Source organism: Ovis aries, chromosome 3 (genome assembly GCF_016772045.2).
Source record: "Ovis aries strain OAR_USU_Benz2616 breed Rambouillet chromosome 3, ARS-UI_Ramb_v3.0, whole genome shotgun sequence".
Taxonomy (NCBI): Eukaryota; Metazoa; Chordata; class Mammalia; order Artiodactyla; family Bovidae; genus Ovis; species Ovis aries.
The window spans coordinates 24872424-24895270 of NC_056056.1; the positions used below are offsets into that span (position 1 = coordinate 24872424).

A 22847-nucleotide genomic window follows, 5' to 3' on the forward strand; every position below is an offset into this window, starting at 1 on the left:
AATATTTCTATCAAAATATAACATTCTTATGTGTCTCCTGAGCTTCTTGAAGGCAGGTATTAATCAGTGGTCCAGCCTCCATACCCAACACAGCCCTTAACAGAGGACAGGAACGTTGGCGCATAGTCAGAGAAGTAAAGGCGCAAACATCTGCTCTTCTTAGAGACCAGAGCTACATAAGCCATGGCCCCTGCAGTGGCCTGGCAGCAGAGAGAAGCCATGTTTAAAGGTGGCTATCAAAGGCTTTCCCTAGCAGTCCAGGGATTAAGAATTCACCTCCCGATGCGGGGGGTGCACGTTCAATCCCTGGTCGAGAAGCCAAGATCCCACATGCAGCAAGGCAGTTGGAGAGCCTGGGCATTCTGGAACCCGTGCTCCACAACAGGAGAAGCCCATGCGTGCAACGAAGACCCAGTGCAGCCAAATACAGAGAGGTGGCTACAAAGGCTGGAAGGTTCTAGTGGTGACCGGTATCCGGGAAGAGGGTGGAAGAGGGGAGAGGACTCCTCTGGCTGGAAGGACCTGGGAGGGCTTCCTGCAGGAGGGGGCTGTGGAGTGGGAGGACAGTTGCTTACTCAATTGTCAGTGGGCCTTTGGTGGCTGCAGAGGTCTGGGGTTGGGAGGATGGGAAGCCCCAAGTCCCCCGTGGCTGAAATGACATTCTCTGTGGATAGAGAAGAGAGGCCTTTGGAGTGACAGCTGGGCAGAGGCCTGGCCGTGAGACCTGTTGGCACATCCATCTTCGGGTTATGATGAAGTGGTGGGACCAGTCTTCCTAGGTGGCATTTAAAACTGCTACAAAGATGGTTCTCTGCCAAGCAAACTTATGTCCACCACCAGCCAGGGGCCGGCGCCACTGCTGGTGCCAGCCTGGGGCTGGTCCGGGGCAGGGGCCTGCCCTCTGCTCCTCCGCCCCCCTGGGAGCCCTCTTCCAGCACCTTCCCTCAGTCTTGCCGTTCTCGTTTACCTGTCTGCCTCTCATCCTAAAGGATGAATCCATACAACACAGGGACCGGGACTGACTCATGTTTGAATACAAAATAGGCCGTTCAGGGAATGCATATTTCTGAATACATGGAAAAGTGAGTGGACAGAAGAAGGTGTGGGTACCAAAGTCTTTATCCAAGGACCTCTCACTGGAGTGCTGGGCATCACCTTAGAGCAAGAGGGAAGGAGAGAGGAAGGGCCAGTGGGAGAGGAGGCAAATGTGAGCGAGGAGGAGGAATGAATGGAAGGAAGAAAGGGAAGAAGGAAGAAAAGAAAGAAGGAAGGGGAGAGGGAAGGAAAATTGTACCCCCCACTTTCACATCTAGTCTAATAAAGATGCAACTGGATTCAGACTCCTAGGGGTCACATCTTAGGTCTGTCAATTAAAAGAAAGAAAACTTGAGTCATCAGAAGAGCAAAATACAGCCTCGGTGATGCCCAAATTAACTTCTGAAAAAGACATCTCCTCCCGCAGCTAGGAGGAGTTGGCCAGTGAGTCACTTTCACAAAAGGAGACTTGTGGAGCTGTCTCCGCATCACTGGGAAGCTGAGCTGGGAGAAGTCCAAGGTCAAGGACAGAGGTGGCAAAGGAATAGTGTCTCCTCACCAAGTGGGGGTGGAATTGCACTGTGGGATGCCCTGTGAAACAAAAGCTCTGGAAAGGCAAGAAGGCCTGCATTCTGAAGTGGTCCTCACTGCTTTTGGCCTTGGAGTAGGTGGGCTGGCAGTGGGTTCCGTCCCAGGTAAGTCCTGGCCACTATTCTTCATTCATCTTTCCTGGTAGGGATCAGTGTGGGCACAGAGGGCCCTGAAGACTCCCAAAATGACGTCACTCAGCCCCCTGCTTCCCAAATCCTCATTCTCAGAGAAACACGATTAATTAGCAGCTCCTGCTACTGCTAAGTTGCTTCAGTTGTGTCCGACTCTGTGCGACCCCATAGACAGCAGCCCACCAGCCTCCCCCGTCCCTGGGATTCTCCAGGCAAGAACAATGGAGTGGGTTGCCATTTCCTTCTCCAATGCATGAAAGTGAAAAGTGAAAGGGAAGTCGCTCAGTCGTGTCCGACTCTTCACAACCCCATGGACTGCAGCCTACCAGGCTCCTCTGTCCATGGGGTTTTCCAGGCAAGAGTACTGGAGTGGGGTGCCATCAACTTCTCCGAATTAGCAGCTGCTGACTCTCAGTCCTGCACTCAATGCCATTTTAAGCGCTGTCCACAAATAATCTCATTTAATTGTCATGATAACTTTCCAATGTAGATAAGCAGTTGGCTTTCAGAGATACTAAATCTATGTATTTCTGTCACAACCAAGAGCTTTTCTTTGGGCTAATGTAAGAGCTTGCAGTTAAGTACTTTCTCCACTAAGGGGCGTGCACATCTCCTGTTAAAAGTGCGGGTCAGGCTTCCCTGGTGGTTCAGATGGTAAAGAACCTGCCTGCCAATGCAGGAGACAGGAGACTCAGGTTCTATCCCTGGGTTTAGAAGATCCCCTAGAGAAGGGAATGGCTATCTACTCCAGTATTCTTGCCTGGAGAATTTTGTGGACAGAGGAGCCTGGCAGGCTACAGTCCATGGTGTCGCAGTCACTGCTAAGAGACTAACACTTTTCACAAAAGAAGTTTGTCCTTTTCACAAAACGGACAAAACAGAGGGATCACTTTCAATGCCCTGAATATATTCTAAACGTTGTTCCTCTTGGTAGTAAAACGGGCTCACACTCACAGCTGTGGCACCCAGTGCTCACTGAACACATTAACTGACTTCATTCCTGTTCACAGTCATGTCAAAAGCACTGGTCTTGACTACTTTGCTGGAAATGGAGCTGTGACATTTGGTGGGAAAGAAAAATGAATAGATTCACCCGTTTGGCTTAGTAAGCATCCTCCTTCCCAGCCTCTTCCCCTAAATTTCTCAAATTACCTTTTCCACCCAGGGAAAGTGTCTGAAGCCACCCAGTGTCTGGTGGCTGAATCAACTTGACTCCAGTTGCAAAAGGGAAAGAGAGAGAGAAAGAAGGGAAGAAAGGAAGGAAGGAAGGGCTGAAATCCTATCCAAGCTGATCAGAATGAATTCTGACGGCTCATTTTCACGCAACATCCGCTTAGAATTATATTGCGGATCTGGAAATTCTCTGGAAGCGTAAACCGGGAGAGCAGGAGATCCTCCGTTAGCGATCGGTTACCCCACCCTGTACGGATAAACAGAGGCAGGAGGTGTGCAGAAGTAGAGTGTTGTTTTTACAAAGGATGCTCCGGCAGGAAACTCGACATACACAGAGGAGTTAGCAGAGGGACTGTGGAACTTCCCTGTTTGGGCTGATCCAGCAAGACCACAATTAAACCAAACAAACAAGCTCACCAAGTTTATCTCCAGATTTCTGTTTAAGCCCAGCCCTGCTCTTGATGACTCAACCATGCGCTATCCTGGTTTAAACTTGACCCTGCAGCCAGAGTTCCCAGGCTGGTGTCTGTGGCCACAAATGACTAAATTTAAAAGCTGTGCCCTGCATATGCTCCAGGGTTGCCAGCTCTCACAGACAGATCAAGTATTGTTTAGGCTATTCCTAAATTCCACTTGAAGACAGCAAATTGTTAACTCAAGCACCAGGTCAGGGGCTGCTCTGCAGTTCCTAGCAGCTGAGAACCCAGCTCAACAAAGTAATCCCAGGTCATTTGGTGGAGTGGAGGGCGGAATGTGGGAAACACACTGAAGAGACCGTGGAGACACTGGCTCCCCTTTCACTTACTAGCCTGTGGCCTTGGCCGTGAATCTGACCCAGGTGGTAAAGAACCCATCTCCCGATGTAGAAGACATGAGAGACACAGCTTCAATCCCTAGGTCGAGAAGATCCCCTGGAGGAGGGCATGGCAAGCCACTCTAGTATTCTTGTCTGGGGAATCCCACGGACGGAGGCGCCTGGAGGGCTACAGTCCATGGGGTCGCACAGAGTTGGACACAGCTGAAGTGAGAGCACGCGTGTATGCATGCACTGGATTAAAGATGTGAAGTTCCAGTGTCAAATCTCCCTTTCATCCTGTACATCACAAGTAAATGGTTGTTTTAGGATTGACTGTCTTAAGATGAATGAAACCAGGGGTTCCCCTTGTACTAGTTTCATATTCACTTTGTTTTAAGGGTAAGTTTATTTATTGACAGCCCCCTTTCTGCCCCCACCACCCGCCGCCTGGCACAAATCACAGCACAAAAAGTAAGCAGGGATGGCATTCAGGAATCCCTCACCTCGGACCAGGTCTTAGGCTGAGGGCTTGTCACACAGGGTCTACATCCTGGAGCCTGGGACAAGAAGGCTATGCAATCTTTACTGCTGCCACTTTCCACAATGCCTCCCATTCTCCTGGCCTCAGTTTACTCATCTGAAAAAAGGGTCAGACAGAAGCAAGATCGAGTGATCTCACAGAACCCTCTAAAGACAACTTTTATGAAATTTCCAAGGCAGAGCTCTCTCAATAAATCTTCGTTAAAATAACAAAGAGAAAACCAGGTGTTTAAATGCAGCACTTACTTAAGATAAAACACACACACACACCAACAGAAAACAAGCAACCCACTGTATACAGCAATTAGTCAACATGACTCACTAATATTTTGTCTGTCACTGACCAGGCCACTAGCATCTCTCAGAACCAACACCAGCAGCTCCTGTTCATCTCCAACTAGGCTGTTAGCAGCTCAGGGCCATCCTTGCCAAGGTGTGACCCAAAAGATGCCCAGGGCGCACACGGCTGGCGCCCCCTTCCTACCCTCTGCCTGGGGAGCCGGTTGGCATGGTGACGCCTGAGACATTCTTCACTCCCTTCCCTTTACTCTATTATCACTGTGTGAGATCTTGCCCCAGAAGAACAGAGAAATCCTGAGGGTGAGGTCTGATGTCAGGGGAAAACAAGCAAGTCTTTGTCAGGCCGTTCAAGGAGGAGGCCCAGCCCGGGCTCTCCAGCCGCACACAGAGGGGCTTGTGCTTGCTCTGCCCAGAGCCGGGGGGCCCTTCATTGGGGCATCCTGAGCCCTCTTCCTTGCCTGACATCGGAGCTGAGCATAGTGGATAGAATTTCCACTTGGCGAGCAGATATTTCACACTGAAAGGGCTTAAAGCAGAGCTTCCACCCATAGCCACACCAGAAAACTACCCACAAGAAATCCACCCTCTAAGCTGTTCCTCCCACTCAGCACAGTAGCCCCCTTCCCTATTCATCCTTAGTCAGCTCCTCCATCCTTCTCTCCGCCTACTTTCCACTCCCCCAGCCCAGGCTCCCGCCTTCATCTCCTCCTTGCTACTCCCTCCTCTCCAGACTCCCAGCTCCTCTGAGAAGCCACTTGGTTCAAGGAACTCTCCAGCCTCTGGTCTCCTAGGAGGCTTCCCTTGTTCCATTGGACAGAAGGACGTGTCGCACACTCATGACGTCTCACTGTGTTTATTGTGTTGCTGACTTAGCTTTGAAACGCCATCATCTAGGAAAAGTTCTGCTTGGGGGTGGAAGGGAGTGGATTTCCCCTGGTGGCTCAGACATTGCAAGAATCTGCCTGCAATGCAGGAGACCACAGTTAAATTCCTGGGTGGGGACGATCCCTTGGAGAAGGGAATGACAAACCACTCCAGTATTCTTGCCTGGAGAATTCCATGGACAGAGGAGCCTGGCAGGCTATAGAATCCATGGGATCACAAAGAGTCGGACATGACTGAGTGACTTTCATTTTCACTTTTTCACAGGACAAGTTCTGCACGCAGGAGATGCCTAATAAACAGCCATTAAATTATTGAACCCACAGCTCATCCCAGAAACGGAATTGAATATTGAAGTGAGGTTTTAGCCAGGAGATCAAACCAGTCAGTCCTAAGGGAAATCAACCCTGAATATCCATTTGGAAGGACGGATGCTGAAGCTGAAGCTCCAATATTTTGGCCACCTGATGCGAAGAGCCGGCCACCTGATGTGAAGAGCCAATTCCCTGGAAAGGACCCTGATGCTGGGAAAGATTGAGGGCAGGAGGAGAAGGGGACGACAGAGGATGAGATGGTTGGATGGCATCATTGACTCAACAGACATGAGTTTGAGCAAATTCCAGGAAATCGTGAAGCACAAGAAAGCGTGCGTGCTGCAATCCATGGGGTCGAAAAGAGTTGGATACGACTGAGCGACTGAACAACAAATTGCCCCAGAACCCTGGCTAGCAGCAGGGTCAGGGCAGAGAGAGCGGCCTGGCAGGAAGGGGAACCCGCAGGGCGCTGATGGCCAAAGCTGTGCCCACATGGACGACTCTGCAGGACCCCTCTGTCCACCAGTTTGCAGCCTGCTCCTGCCCCTGGCTTCCTTCCTGCTTTCCAGGTCAGTTGCAGACTCCCTCCTGGCACTTCTGGGCTGGCAGCTTACAAGTCCCTGGGGAAGAAAGGAAGCTTACCGTCAGGGCCAAGCCCAGCAACTTGAACTTCTCCGGGCTGGAAGACTGAGCTGCAAGGAGGATGGGGGACTGGAACGGGGTACAGAGCATGGGAGCAGCTACACTGAGGCTCCTGGCAGAAGGCTGGGATGACGGGGTGCAGCTGAGCCCTCTGTGTACTCCATACTGGCTCGGCTGTTCTGGTTCCAGGGCTGGGGGAGGCCCTCCAAGAGGAAGTGGGGACTCTCGTTTCTCACCTTCTGAAGCTTTCTGGTGGTGATGATGCGAATTCGAGTCCTACACAGGGGTCCTATGGGACTACCGGGGAATTCAAGGACCCTGCTTGGGGACAAGTTCAGAAACAGGAGTTGGACAATCAAGCCCAATACCCTCCTAGTGATGATGGAGGAGGGCAGGGGTGTCCAGGGTCAAAGGTGTGTCCATGCCAGGCCTGGACTAGAACCCAAGTTCACCCTGATGTCTTCCTTCATCCTATCCCTCCTCCTCCCTCCCTCCCTCCCTTCCTTCCCTCCTTCCTTCTTCCTCCCCCTGCACAGCAAGATATAGTGTGTTGCCAGCACCAGAGGGATCTACAGAGGATTTCCGGACACACGTATCCCTGACTCCACGATGAGTTTCTGCTGCAGTCTGAAGCCCTATTTATAGGCTTCCCCGGTGGCGCAGTGGTAAAGAACTCGCCTGCCAATGCAGGAGATGCAGGAGACGTGGGTTTGATCCCTGGGTTTCGAAGATCCAGGAAATGCCAACCCCCTCCAGTATTTCTTGCCTGGGAAATCCCACGGACAGAGGGGCCTGGTGGGCAACAGTCCATGGCGTCACAAAGAGTCGGACATGACTGAGCGCACGTGCACACTTTCCCCTGTTCATAGACAGGGTGACACACAGCAAGGGGCTGCGGAGAGGCAGTCAGAAGAGGGCCTGAATCCTGACCAGCTGATAGTTGTGGGCCTTGGGCGAGATGCTTCCTGAGCTGCAGGCTCCTCTGCTGTGGCCAGTATCCTGGCTCCCTCCTGCTGTGCTTTTGAACGTACAACACCATGACCCTCAGTGACCTTGGTACATCGGGGATGTGTGCACGTCAGCAAGGTCAATTCTCACCCGCATCCATCTCCAGACAGCAAGCATGCCTGAAGGTTATGGGCACCAGGCTCTGTGTTCGGTTAAAACAAATTCTATGTAATATGAATGTGCACATATTTGTATGTTGGCTTCCCAGGTGGCCTGGTGGTAAAGACTCTGCCTGCCAGTGTAGGACCCAAGAGATGCAGGTCTGAACCCTGGGCTGGGAAGATCCCCTGGTGTAGGAGATGGCAACCCACTCCCGTGTTCTTGCTGCAAAATTCCTTGGACAGAGGAGCTTGGCAGGATACAGTTCATGGGGCTGCAGGGAGTTGGACACAACTGAGGGACCATGCATGCATACACATACACGTATATACATGCACTTTCATATATATCAGACCCACCTACACAGGAGAACATGCATGTACATAACATCTATGTCTATTTTTTTTTCTAAGAGAAACATAGGACAGATAGTTTCAAAAATCTCCTGTCTCCTACTTTCTACTTCTTTTCTTGGTCCCCTTTATCCAATTCTGATCACTAACAATCTCCATGCAGTCAGAGAAGGGATGAACTCAAAGTAGTCAATGATTATTTTTAGTTTCTGTCGGGAATAAGGTGGGAGGATGAGGAGGTAGCCACTAATGCTTTTTTGCAAAGCAGAGCTGAGGCATTTTCGGTGTTACTTCCTCCCCAGCGTCATCACAGAGGACTGAGTGTTCACCCTTATTTATAAGAGTGCTGCTTTGTACTTTCTCCCAGCCCCCAACTCCTACTCATCCTTCAAAACCTAGCTCACATGGCCCCTCTTGGAAGAATTCCCTGACTTGCCTGAGCAGAGGGCAGGCTCCCTCTCTGCACCCACATCACTTTGTCTATGCTGAGGCTCTTGCCCACCATCTGCTCCTGTTACCGCGGGTTCCTCTGTCTTTGTCACGAGCTATGAATTACTTGGGAGGCTGACCGGTCTTGATTTGTCTGCATGCTCCCAGGCCTAGCATGGTGCATCGTAAGGGTTCAGGTACTGTCTGTTTAATGCATGTGTACAATTCCATTCACCTGCTGGGCAAGACTGGAGGCAGGAGAAGGAGTCGATAGAGGATGAGATGGTTGGATGGCACCACTGATTCAATAAACATGAGTTTGAGCAAGCTCCGGGAATCGATGAAGGACAGGGAAGGCTGGCATGCTGTAGTCCATGGGATCGGAAAGAGTCGGACAGAACTGAGCAATTGAACAACAATGACAACAATGATTCTAAAGAGAACACTCTTATTTTAGTGCTCAACAGAGAGCGAGGGTTCAGAAATGGGTATCACCACTTGCTTACTGACTAGAAAAAACAGATCGAGCTCTCAATTCCGTTACTTCCACTAGAACAGCATGGCCTGTTGCCAGCCACTCTCTCCCATCAGAGACAAGACTCGTGTTCTAGCCATTTCCCAGGAATCTGTGCACCAAGACGCAGGTGCAGAGCCATCAGCACTCACCATCCCCAAGGACCTCATGGTGGAAAGGCTGGGCACCCTCACAAGCATCTCACTCAGTTGATCTGTATGAATTTGTTTTACAGCTGAGGTATGATCATATACTATTACAAGGAACAGACGTAAAATCAGCACTTTACAGAACAGGGAGTCAAATAAAAGTTGACCCTTTGCTTTGTAAAACTTCCTCATCAGGTCCATCCGTCTTCACTTAAGGTTCTGTTACCAGCTCTGAGCTGTCCTCAGGATTCACCCAATCCTCTCGGCCTGACATTCAAGGCCCCTGGTTAGTCCTCCCACCTTCTGTCTCTGAATGAGTCTTTCTCGCTCAGACTCACCTCACCTTCACAGCCACAGGTCCTCCAAGAGGCAGCCCTTGTATACGCCTCTCTTCTGCCTGGAAATGCCCAACCTTTCCCTGAAGTTTCTCGCTCTCCCAGCTATTCACCTGGCAGACTACTCTTCTCACTTCCAGGACACAGTGGAGATAGTGTGTCCCTAGGAAGCTTCCTCAGCTATGCCCCTCATTCTGCTTACATTCTCCCAGGAACGGGGAGCTCACTACCTCAAATGCTCCATCTCTTGGCTCCCTCACACCCACTCTCATCTGATAAGTGGTGTGCTGTATAATTACTAGCAGGCTTCTCAGGAAAACCATAAACCACCCGAGGGCAGGGACTGGATCTCAGCATCTTTTCCCCAGGTGTCTAGCACTGGTACCAACACAGAATAGGCACTCACAGGTTTGCTGAATGGATTGGTCCTCCCTCAACCCAAAAGGCCAGGCTTGGCAACAGTCTAGGTGAATGGATTCCAAGAGAATTGGTACCAGCGACTTGCAGGAGGTACCAGCAGAAAATTCACACTCTGGCAAATTGCTTCCAAAGTAACCACATTTGGACAACTGCTCACTTGGACTGATTTATCCATGCATATTCTGCAAGCAGCCTTGAACGAGTGCCTGGCCACAGGCTCCTAGAACGGGGCCAAGTCTCATTTATCTCCAGAGTCTCACTATCGAGTGCCCAATGCAGGTTTGGGAATGAATGGTAAGTACTCTGTTGGGCAAGAATATCCATCTTCATTTCTATTGCAGGATGTTTCAGGGATGAGGCCCTTGAGATATTCTGGGGAAGAGGGAAGAAGGGTAGAGGAGGCTCTGGAAAAGTCAACCAGAACATAAAAGCCCAAGTCTTCACAGCGGCTCACAAGGTCCACACTACCTGCCCACGCCTCCTGTCCTCACCTCCTTCCTCTGTCCCTCGTTCCTTCTGCTCCAATCCTATTGGCCACTTGCAGTTCCTTGTAGCCCAAGCACATCCCCACTTCACAGCCTTTGTTCCCACTTTCCTTCAAGCCTCTGTCCCCAACTTTGTTCGGATCCTGCTCCAGTGACACCTAGTCAGGGGGGCTTCCCTGGTATCCTGCCGAAAACAGGAGGCTGGGGGCTGCAGGCATACAGGCACTGCTATCACTCTGAATTGGCTTGATGGTCATTATTTTTTGCTTTATTTTTCCCATAACACTTAATACTGCCTGGGATAATATATGCTTGTTTATTTACTGACACGCCCTTGATCCCATCAGAATGCAAGCTCAAAGGGAACAGGAATTTAGCTTTCTTTTGTACAGATCCCTAACCCCAAGAATGCCCCTGCTGTGTAGACATGCCCCTTTCATATTTGTGGAATGCATGGATGGCTGGATAAATGAATGCCCCATAAGAGCTAACAGTTGAGGAAAAAAAAAACCAATGCTGTGGGCCTGGACAAACACGTGCTTCAAACCTAACTGTTTCACTGAGGGGCCAGGAAATCTCCCCCAAATCAGCTGATCCCAGCTGTAAGGACATTCGTCTGGATCTTGGAAGTATGCTGGTCTGAAGTGGGAAAGCTGCTGGTAGTGAGTTAGCTTTCAGCTACTATCTGATGGGACGAAGGATGTACTCAAGAGGCTGGGAGGGTGGTGAGATGTAACAGAGCAAACCTTCAAATGGTTGAACCGCAGAGGGCAGTCTATCAAGGCTAGGAGAGGGAAGGCTGCTACTGAAGAGGAACGCTGAAATCGAGAGCTGTTAACAGTTCTCTTCTTTACTTGTGTGTGTAGCCTAACCTGTCCCTAGGGTTTTGGCCACAGGAAAGGGAGCCCAATGGGGGCTCAAAGCTGTACTGAAATACCTCTGAATAAGGTTGACCAGGGAAAAAAGGTGACATTTTTGGGGGTTTACCATCAGCAAGAACCCACACCAATGCATTATCGTCTCCTTGGAGCCTAAGTACAAGCCTTCAACACAGCAGGGACTGTCCCCATCTTACGGTGGAGAAACAAGCTCAGGAATTTACGATGACCTAAGCAAAAATCACTCAACCAATAAATAGCAGAACTGAGATGTGAAATCAAGTCTGTCTAATTTCAAAAGCTCTTCTCCTTTCCCTGAATTACGCTACAATTCAGGGACCCCTCGGGGGAAAGAAATCATAAGAGGAAGAAAGGCAAGGAGCACAAGACAAATCAATTCCCTTAAGAATGAGAATCTGGTATAAGGAACAAGTCTGGGACAAAATAGCCCCAGGACTTCAGAACTGGAAAATACCTGAGAAATCAGCTGGCCTTACCTTCTGTACTATCAAGCTTTATGAAATGCTTCTGATTTTGCTTTTCAGGGAAAAATCAAAATATGTAAGTGAAAAAGAGGAGATTTAGGAGAAGACAGCAGAAAGTAACAGCAGCAACCACGGGCATGTGGTCATCACAGCGTATTGTCACCTCCTTCGTGACTGCTGACCTTGGATTTGTGGGTGCCCTGAGCCAGCTTAAAGGAGATGCACTGATACCCCACAGTCCCAACAGATCTTAAGTCACCCGGGAAGAATGTCAGCTGGTGTCAGGCCCATGTTCAAAGAAGGCTTTCAAGTAGTGACCCTCTCCCCTTCCAGGTAAGAAGAAAAGTATCCAAAACTGTCTGGGAGGTGGTGGGAGAGAAAAAAACCACCGTGCTGGCGATGAGGGAAGAGTCAAGGGGACCAGTACTCTGTAGTGGTGCACAGCAGTGCCAAATTTACCTCGAAATTCAGCTGGTTTTACCTCCCAAAATGCTATACCAAGAGAGACACCAGCCGGGCCTCTGGCATGAGACTTAAATTCATGCCAGGTCAGCTACTTCTCTCCTTGCTGTCTTAATCTGGATGGCCAGGATGGGCAGAAAGAAACCCTCAGATGGATTCTGTAGGGACAGAGAAACCTACAACAACAGCTCCGAGCTGCTCCCTCTCCATGTTTCCAGCTCCTCTCTTTCTTGCCTAAACACTCAGAAGACTCATGTAGCAAATGCTCCCACTCAAAATGCAGTTATAGAACCTGGGGACAGTTCACCACTTCAGAATGACAGCTACTTTGAAATACACATCAGTTCTTCATTATATCCTTGTTTTCTTTCTTTTTTCTCCTTGTACATGTATGTGGTGTAAGGAAGCATGACTTCCAATCAGAGATGAGAAATCTGGCAGAAGGACCATCCTTGAGATTTCTGGGTATTCCAGAAGCCCGAGTATCACAGATTCTCTGCACTTAAAATGCTGGTCATCACCATGCTGTCGGCTAAAAGCAAAGACAATTGTTTCTTACCTGGAGATCTCTCCCGTGACTCGGAGTCACCAATCCAGGCTGACGGAACGAACCAGATGAGCAGGTGTTTGGCCAAGACAAGTCTGGCTCCCCAGATCAGAGCTGTGGCCCCTGAGAGTCCTGTGGTTTCTCTGTCCCTGGTGAGTGATAATCTGCAGAAAGGGAACACAAGTCATGTTACAAGGAGAGGCCATTCCCCTTCTACTCTGGCCATAACACATTCATTCACGCAGAGTGGAGAGAGCCCCAGAATCACCGATTACCAGGGATGGAAGAAACGCAACAACCTTGTCACATGTAGTTGGGGAAACTGAGGCTCAGAGAAGAAAAGAGCCTCACTCTTTTCTTGCCACTTGGAGAAGACTCCAGATCAGAACATGTCTCTGACTCTTTGGCCTCTGGAATTTTAAAACAAATTTTTAAAAAGCAGCCACATGACCCATCTGACTTCTCAAACAAGTGGTCATTGACCCTGAATGGAACTCTCTGTTTTTCTTTTTCTTTTTTAAAACAGATTTTCCAAAAGAGAGGTGGCACTTTTTCCAGAATGCTGTTTTTGTAGTTTTTCGTAGTATTACCCCCTGGAAGCGGAATGAGTAAAACAGTCCACCTCAGGCATGTGGTTGGGACGGTTCTCCATGTTTCCCATTAGAAAAATACTGTTACGGAAGAGACGGACCCATGAGCACAGTGGTGGGTGGACTTGTTTTTTTAATGAGAGTCGTCTGTATACCCAGCCCCTAGGCCTGCTGATCTGTCTCTGTCTGTCTCTTTTTGCCTATCTGTCACTATGTACTTCAGGAAAACACAGAAATACACATGGACTCTCCTCCCATGAATATCATCCATTATGTGATTTTCCCTTTTTTTTTTTTTAAATTAAACTGTAATTGATTTAAAACATTGTGCTGGTTTCCGGTTCACAGCAAAGTTATTTAGTTATGGTGGTGGTTTAGTCACTCAGTTGTGTTCAACTCTTGCGACCCCATGGACTGTGGCCTGCCAGGTTCCTCTGTCCATGGGATTTCCCAGACAAGAATACTGGAATGGGTGCCATTTCCTCCCCTAGGGGATTTTCCTGACCCAGGGATCAAACCCACATCTCCTGCATTGTAGGTAGATTCTTTACCAACTGAGCTACCAGAGAAGCCGATTCAGTTACACATATATACATATATGTGAGTGTATCCTTTATGGTTTATTACTGGATATTGAACATAGATCCCTGTGCTACACAGTTCACTTCAGTTCAGTTGCTCAGTCATGTCTGACTCTTTGTGACCCCAAGAACTGCAGCACACCAGGCCTCCCTGTCCATCACCAACTCCCGGAGCTTGCTCAAACTCATGTCCATCGAGTCGGTGATGCCATCCAACAATCTCATCCTCTGTCATCCCCTTCTCCTCCTGCCATCAATTTTTCCCAGCATCAGGGTCTTTTCCAATGAGTCAGCTCTCCTCATCAGGTGGCCAAAGTATTGGAGTTTCAGCTTCAACATCAGTCCTTCCAATGAATATTCAGGACTGACTTCCTTCAGGATGGACCGGTTGGATCTCCCTGCAGTCTAAGGGACTCTCAAGAGTCTTCTCCAACACCACAGTTCAAAAGCCTCAGTTCTTCGGTGCTCAGCTTTCTTTTTAGTCCATCTTTCATATCCATACATAACTACTGGAAAAACCATAGCTTTGACCAGACGGACTTTTGTCAGCAAAGTAATGTCTCTGCTACACAGTAGGACCTTGTTGTTTTATTATGTGATTTTTCTGAACACTGTACATTTGAACAGCCACTCCTCTATGCAAAACATCAAAACCAAAGAAGGGATCCCACATTTATGAAGAAAGCATTCACATCATGTGACTCTTATAGATATAGTTTCCTAATTTATCCTCAAAAACTTTCCCTAAAGGTACCATGAGCTCCATTTCCCCAAAAGGTTAGACCTAGAGCTGAGTTGGAGAGAACTAGAATGCCCTGCAGAGTCATAAGGAAAATTTGGTGCAGAATTAGGCACGGACCCATCTCTGACTCCGAAATCCGTGTTTTGTTCATCTAAACTGGACTACAGTTATTAGGCCAAAAAACACTAGGAGCTGTCTTATTTTCCAGTGTGTTAGCCTGAAGGCAGGCAAAAGTTCTCTGGCAGCTGTTAATGCTGTCAGAACATGAAGGGTTATTCTCGTTAGACTCTCATGCAGACAAGAGGCTCGAAGGGCCCTGGCTTCCTGTGTGTTGCCAACCAAGGCTCACGTGCCCCAGAGACGCTGGGCTGGCCCTGGCCCCGAGCAGCCGGAGGGCCCGTCAGGAAATCATGATTATTAACGGCCGGCCTCTGTTCCTGGTCTTAGACAACAAGGGACAGGCTGGAGAGATGGTGGGGGTGGAGAAAGGGGAAGAAAAAACAGGAAGTGGTGGGGGAAGGGGAGGAAATGATAGAGAAAACACAGCAACTCCTGCCTGATCAAAAAAGGATTTCTGAGCCCTGAGTTTTGGGAAACCAGGTCATGGTGGTAGCGGGGTGGGGAGTGGGGGGATCGGGGATGGGCCGGGGTGAGAAGTTAGTTTCCTCCACGTTTGGGGTCGTGCCTGTGAATTCCCAGCAGAGCATAGGCCAAGGAGAAGGGTGCCCGCCACGGGTGCTGTGTCCCGGGGCACCTGACTGTAGGCCTGGAGAAGGTGGCTTTCTAAAGAAGAATCCGGGGAGACCACCTCTCTCACCTCTTGGTTGTGGCTGAGGCCAGATGTGCCACAAAAGGACCTGGGAACTTTCGAGGCGATCAGTGTCGGGGGTGTGATCCCGTCCCCACGCTGTCCTGCTCAAATGCTCTCAAAATTAGAACCATTTTCATATGTTTGATTAGGTCTTGATCTCCCCCAGTGGGGTCCGGCAAGAATCCCACTTTCTTCTATCACAATACTAAGAGAGTCAAGGCCAGCAGAATGCTGGGTCTCCTCCAGACCATGACTCTAAGTACTTCCAGAATCTTTTCCTACCATTTTGTTCACTTTACTTAATTACAGACACAACTAAAGTCCCCCAACTCCCAATGGGCACCACTGAGGCTGTCAGTCACCTTGTAAGCTGAACAACCACACACAGAAAGCGAAACTAATAACCTGATCACTCTGTAATATCAATACTAATAATACTTTACAGGATCTGAATGGGTTCTAGAGAGCAGGCAGGGAAGGCCTGCCAGAGGCCCCCCAAAGGAAAGTCCTAGATACCAGTCCAACCCACTCCAGTGGTTCCCCAAACCCGTTGTGCATCTAGAGAAGCTAAAAAAAAAAAAAAAAAAAAAGTACAGCCCAACCTGGAGTAGGGGCCAAGCTTCTGGAGAGATCTATGTCATCACTGGCTCTGGCCCACAGACCAGCATTTAGCTAGCTTGGATCCTCACCCAGCCCTCACAGGGTCCCACCTCCTTCCATCTTGTCCATTCCATCACAGAGACCCTCCCAAGGAGAAGCCTGCTCCAGGGTTCCGGCCTTGATTCTGTAAACTACTCCCCCACCATCCAAATAAACACAGAGCAATAGAAAGCAAGCGTATCTTTGAGAGGAGTCCAAGCTTTTTGAAGCGATGGCTGGTGGTTTCCTGTCTGAGTCACCCACAGGCCAGAGATCCGTCAGGGAGCACAGAGTCAAGTGAAGAAAGACACTGACAACTTCTGCCTCTGATCCCCACCAGCAGCCCAACTTCACACATCAGCACGGGTCTGCTCCTGTTGCCATGGTTACAAATGACCGGAGCCACAGCCACTGTCCCTTTGCCGCAGGGAGGAAACCAGCACCATCCGAGACCACCAGTAGACGGCGCTGTGGCAGCACCTGAGTGCTCCTGCTCAGTCATGTCTGATTCTGTGACCCCATGACCTGTGGCCCACCAGGCTCCTCTATCCATGGGATTCTTGAGGCAAGAACACTGGAGTGGGTTGCCATGCCCTCCTCCAGGGGATCTTCCTGATCCAGGGATCAAACCCGTGTCTCCTGCATTGCAGGCAGCTTCTTTATCACCTGAGCCGCCAGGGAAGCCTCTCTTGTCAATATTTTGTCTTCTTTAGTCATTTTAACAGCTTTTTGACCAGAGACGTATTAATACATCTTTTGTTATCCAAACGTTATTGACCGGAGTGTTCCGATATTCACTTACATTACAAATCACTGGTCACAGGCGTCAGTTTCTGCAAAAAACTCCCGGATCAATAATGTGTTAAGAGAGGGACAAAGCATGGTGTTAGCCCATGTTAAAAATGGGGAAGCTAAAACCCAGAGACATAAAATGACTTCTCCAGGTTCACATGACAGAACCGAAACGAGAACGGGCATCTCCTCACCTTCTCCAGTCTAGTGACCTGGGACCTTTTCCCTGCCTCCTGTTCCCCCCGGCACCCTACCTCCCCCATTCAGGGGAGGGGCTGAAAAATAGCTTAGGATGTCTGTGTGTCTGCCATTGTTGAATGGTTCTGAAAGTGGAATCACTGGACAGAGAGAAGGTGATACCTACAGACGGTGAGGGAACTGGAGAGCCTGGAAGACCACCTGCCTGCCCTCCAAGCCGAGGCGACTCAGAATCCAGAGCAGGGCAGAAGCCTACTTGTTCCAGCCACAAGTTAAGCAGCGGCAGGGCCTACACCCTGAGTCAGGGAACCTCAGAACGCTCTCTCCCGCAGCAGCAGGAGCCCCGGTCGGTGTGAAGAACGACAAATAGGTAAGCGTGTAGATAACAAAGATGACTCCTGCTCATCAGGTTCCTGCGCATCAGGCGCCACTGAACACGGGAGGCCTGGTGACTCCCTGACACGCTGGACAGACAGGTGTTCTTCCGGCTGCTTTTACAGATGAGGAAACTGAGGACTTGTCCAAGGGACTCGGCTTCTGAGCGGTAGAGACAAGATCTGAATTCCTGCAGTCTGGCTCCACTCCTGCGCTTAACTACTGTGTTGTTAATATTCCATCTCCCCATGTGGCGCTAGTGGGAAAGAACCTGTCTGCAAATACAGGAGACTTAAGAGATGTGGGTTCGACCCCTGAGTCGGGAAGATCCCCTGGAGAAGGGCATGGCAGCCCACTCCAGTATTCTTGCCTGGAGAATCCCATGGACAGAGGAGTCTGGTGGGCTACAGTCCATAGGGTCTCAAAGAGTCCAACACGAATGAAGTGACTTAGCATGCACGTACTCCATCTCCAAGCAGTCACATTTTTAAAAAAAAAGAAAAAGGGAAAGAAAGGGAGAGACACACAGAACAGTCACTTAGTGGAAAGAAACAGGGAACAAAGGAGGCGCACTAGAAGCAGACACCACCTTCATGCCAAAGGTGGAGGAGAGGGGGAAACTCTCCAGGGCGGGGAATGGTGATTGAAAGGTGCTGGGCAGGCAGGACCAGGATTCTGGTCCCCAGCCCTTCCTGGGCGGCAGCCCTGCCCCCACCCCCAGCACCAGTGAAGGACTTCCTGGCTTCAGTATGGACACAGCACCACTCGTGGGAAGAGGGAGTGAGGTGGGCTGCGGAGGGTCTGAGGCAGGACCCAAGATGGGAGAGTCATCAGGGTGGATGGAAGGGATGGCGTTCTTGAGAACTCGGTGCCCATGTCACAGAGGGAGGGAGCCACTGGGCAGCTGGCGAGCGAGACTCTGCCGAAAGTTCCCACCCAGAGCAGTGTGTGAACATACTACCAGGGAGCCTGGGTTCCAAGGGTGCTGGGTGAACTCAGACTCAGAAAGAACCAGGGAGCAGGGCAGGACAGAGAACATCCCTCATCATTTCACAGACGGGGAGACTAGAGCCAAAATAGCAACAATCATGACGTCATCGTCATCATCATCGTCATGGCAGCCACCATTTATTGACACCTGTCATTTATCAGAAACGAACTAGATGCTGTATATAGGTTACACGGTAATAACATCAACTCTAAGAAGGCTGTATGATTGTTCTTAATTTATAGTTGAAATGAGCTAAATCATATCCTAAAGGTCAAGTAGCTAGTTGGTTTGGAACAAGGATCTGAACTGTTGTCTGACATTTTGGTCCACGGTCTTACCTCTAAGCTACGTGTGTCATGAAATGGTGACAGGCTCCGCCCATGACTGATGGTGCTAACCCACAACCAACTTTTGAACTGTTAAAGCACAAAGGTACAGGTCTTTAAACTTAGACATATTATCAATACTTTATCCATACCATGTACCCACTTATGTATCCATGCTATGTATCCACCTATGTGGTTACGATTAAGGTAGTCAAGCAGCTTATGATCCAAACCTGGGTTCTTGCCAGAGTGAAAAGGGCCTATTAATAATGCTGCTGGGGAACTTCCCTGGTGGTCCAGCAGTTAAGACCCCACTCTTCTAACGCAGGGGGGGTGAGTTCGATCTTTGGTCAGGGAACGAAGATCCTACGTGCTGCATGGCGCAGCCAAACGCATAAATGAGAAATAAACTGAGGGACTGCAACAGAGATCAATGAATCAGAAAACAGGAAAAAATTAAAATAATAACAGTGCCGCTGGGACAACAGGCATTAACCAATCCTGCCCCAGGCACACAAAGACGTTTTTGTCACCCGGCTATAACCACAGTTCCAGGGGTGGGTTCTTTTAAGCCTCACTGATTCAGTGGAGAATGCTACTGCATGATCTCCTGCTTTCTAACTTACCCAAACACTCCTTTGCAACAATCCATTCTCCCTTTGCTCACCAGAAAGTCTTCTACACCTGTTGGCCTCATGGGCCTTATGTATAAAACAGGCAAGCTGATGATAAAGCGGATACCCTATGATTTGGGAAGCAAGGGTGTGACTTGTTCAGCAATAGATTTTGAAAGCACTGCTGGGCGCCTGGTGCCCTCACATCCAGAACCTCACCGGGCAGGTGTTCTGATAACCAGCCAGTCCCCCAGACCTGAGGGCTTGGCGTCTCTCTCATCTCTGGCGGCCCAAGGCAACAGGGCAGGAAGCACAGTGCCAACAGAAGCTGCTGCGTCCTGCTGGAGAAACCGCCACCCACCGAAAGGACCCAAAGCCCTGCTTCCTCGGAAGGGGGTGCATGGCTGGGACAGGCACCCTGTCTCCATTGCCAGCAGGCACTGGTCTCCCAGCCCCTGGAGGGTGTGGGGTTATACCCACCTGTCCAGGGATCTCTCCTCTGACTCTATGAGCCTGGGGAGGAGGGAGGCAGCACTTAAAGCTTGTTTTTGTTTCTTAAGCTTTTTGTTTCTTTTCTGCCTTCTTAAGAATCTCTGATCAAGAGGAAAAAAGAATCTGATGTTCTTTTGAAACCAGGAAATTAGTCTTAAATCAATCTCACACATCAATACAAGTGAAATGCTAACAAGAGAGCAACAGGCACTATTAGTTCATTCTCTTAAGAGCCGTTTCCTGCAGTTATTTAATCAGGGGCATTCCAGTACCTCTGGTCCAGTGATTCTCTGACAGCTCAGGAAAGCTCAGTGGTGCTGGGGAGCCGAGAGACCCCTGGAGGGACTGGTGAAGACACAGGCCGCAGGGCCCTGCAATAATACACACAGCCAGCCTCTGTTTTGCATAGAAGTGTCTGCCAGTGATGATTTTTGATTAAGAGGAAGACCTTTTTTTTTTTCCCAAGTTAGGTCACATTCATATGCCATTGGGGTTTAGAGCATGGACTTATCTTTTGTGGCCCACTGATCTTATTCAACTCTCTGGGGTTCCCCCGTGGCCGGGGTTCCCTGCCTGCCAAAGCAGGAGATGCCGAGATGTGGGTTCAATTCCTGGGTGGGGAAGATACCCTGGTGCAGGAAATGGCAACCCACTCCATTATTCTTGGCTGTAAAATCTGACGAACAGAGGAGCCTGGCAGGCCACAGTCCACGGGGTTGCACAGAGTTGGACATGACTGAGAGACTAACCCACAATTCAACCCACTACTGCTATCAAGTTACTGCTATTACTATTATTAATATTATTGGTCGTGCCATTTAGGGGATGCCTGAAACCTCAGGGAGGGAAGAGACTTAGTTAACAGCACCCAGCAAGTAGGTGGCAAAACCAAGACCAGAACACAGTTCTCCTGACTGACTCCTGATTCTTCTATCTCAGCATGTGACCCCTTGAGCTAGGGTCTAAGGGCAAGGAGCCCAGACTGGAGCAGGAAAGAGCCTGTAGACAGTGACAGAGCCTGGGCTCAGGCCATCCTAGATTGTCAGAGAGTAACGGGGGACAAAGGTGATACAACCATCACTCCTCTTCACTCGATGCTGGACATCGGGTGCACATCACATGACTGCCTCATGTGTGACAATCACGAGGTTGGTTCCATCAGGTCATCCCCTGGGGTCAGAGACTGGGAGACACCTTGGGGATCCAATGAGATCAGCCTCCTCTCCCTGACAGGCCTGAGCACCAGCACAGTCAAATCGCAGACCTCTGGGGCTCCTTCATGTTCCTGCCTCCCTTCCCAAGGCTACAACTCCAGGAACGTCCCTTTCTGGAAGGACGAGGGCACAACTTAACAGGCTTGCATGCGTGGCCATCAGTGGTGGTGCAAGCCTAGACACCTTGAATGCTTCGTGGTGGAGCCAGGAAACCTTGGTGTACCCTGAACTTGGGTCTTGCTTGGGCTCCATGACCTTTGGTCCCTCACTGCCTCTCTCTGATCTTCAGATGCAAAGTCCGCTCAACGCAGCCTTACAGCCACATACACAAGCAAGCCTCTCCGGGCTACTCTGAAGATCAAATGAGCCTCAAAAGCACCACAGCTATTTATGTTCATACGCTCTCTCTGCCACAGATGGAAAGTGCCTTGAGAGGAGGGGCCCACGTCTTCCTGATTCTCACAAGCTATCACAATGAGCTCAAAGTCCTGCACAAATGACAAACACTGATGGCTGAGTTTGTAAAATCCAGCCTCCCTGGGGGCAGTGAATGGCCTAGGGAGGCTAGAGAGGGAGAAGGAGGCAGCAGAGACACAGTGGAAAGAGGCTGGCTTCAGGTTGTGGAGGGGGCTACACCTGCCCATGCTTTCTGTGTGGCCAAGTGGTGAGCTTGTCTATCAGATGTTTTTGTGCTAGTGGGAGGATGGAGCTGTGGAAAGAGCCTGGGGTCTCGTGCCCAACAGTCATGAGCTGTAATTTTTGGACACCTGGACACCTGGCTGCCCTGTCTGTTCAATGGAAATGATCTCTCTCTTTTAGGCATCTGGGTGACCCAACATAAAAAGTGGCCAGTCCAAAAAGAAAAAAGAAAAGGTGGCCAGTGCAGTGCATGTGTGCCCAGTCATGTTCAACTTCTTGTGACACCACAGGCTGCAGCCCACCAGGCTCCTCTGTCCACGGGATTTCCCATGCAAGGATACTGGAGTGGGTTGCCATTTCCTTCTCCAGGGGATCTTCCCAACCCAGGAATCGAACCCAGGTCTCCCGCATTGCAGGCAGATTCTTGACCATCTGAGCCACAAGGGAAGCCCTCAAATTCAGCAAATACAACTACCCCCTAGATAAGTGGAGCAAAAACTGACCTGGGCTATCAGAGTCAATGACTGTTATGGAAGTTCAAAGTCAGTGCTGCCTGGAGGTAACTAAGAAATGGTACCATGGCCAGATTGGACTGAGCACAGCCTGAGAGCCAGTCTGGCTGGAAGCATTTGTTGTCCAAGTTCCCAACGACCCTGTTGCACTCCAGCACCTCGTGCAAAGCCTGGCCACACTCCTGTACCCAAAAGCAACAAGGGTCTCACAGGGCAAGTACCACCCAAGGACCACAAACCACCTGTGAACTCCCAGCAGCCCCTTTGAAGTGGTTTGGGTTGGGTGTTCTACAGAGGCCCTGCTTACGCCATGAGGCTAGGTAGGGTGGGGTTGGAGGTGGGGGGCGGCAAAGCACAGGGGGTTGAGAAGCGAGAGATCCGGGCTCCAGTTTCTGCTCTGACCCTTAATCTCTCTCAGAGCCCAAGCACATCACTCAGCACCATCTGCATCATGAATGGAGAGGTCTTTGGAACTTAGGGCTCTCAAGGTCTAAGACAGCCCTTCAGTGGAGTGTTTCTAAAAGAGCTTAGCCTGGGATATATATTATATACTGCCCTTGGAGAGAGCAGTTTTCTGACAAGCCAGGCCTCTGCTGAAAACACTGTGAAAGCGGAGGTCCTCCTGAAGACACCTCAGGCCAAATCCAACAGGTTCTAGTTCTCACCCCACTGACTCTTGCTGTGCAACCCTGGGTGAGCTGCTTTACCCCTCTAAGCCTCAGTTTTCCTCATGTGAGACTCAGCAGTAATGACATTCTGCTCA

General features: G+C 49.9%; 1 protein-coding gene and 1 long non-coding RNA gene across 3 annotated transcripts in view; one reads left to right on the plus strand and one right to left on the minus strand.

Annotated features, from left to right (window-relative positions):
* The window catches only part of CYRIA (CYFIP related Rac1 interactor A), a 102786-nt gene that overhangs the window by 46582 nt on the left and 33357 nt on the right, over positions 1–22847 (minus strand). Inside the window, exon 2 of one of the 2 annotated variants that reach the window (XM_060413826.1) lies at positions 12581–12732. The gene's annotated coding sequence lies outside the window, so the exon portion shown is untranslated. Of the gene's footprint in view, positions 1–12580; positions 12733–22847 lie in introns of those variants that run through there. The other variant, XM_060413825.1, reaches the window with a different exon arrangement.
* On the plus strand, positions 9712–13478 carry LOC132659570 (uncharacterized). Its single transcript, XR_009600127.1, has 2 exons — positions 9712–11892; positions 12425–13478. It is a non-coding gene; the product is annotated as an uncharacterized LOC132659570 (long non-coding RNA).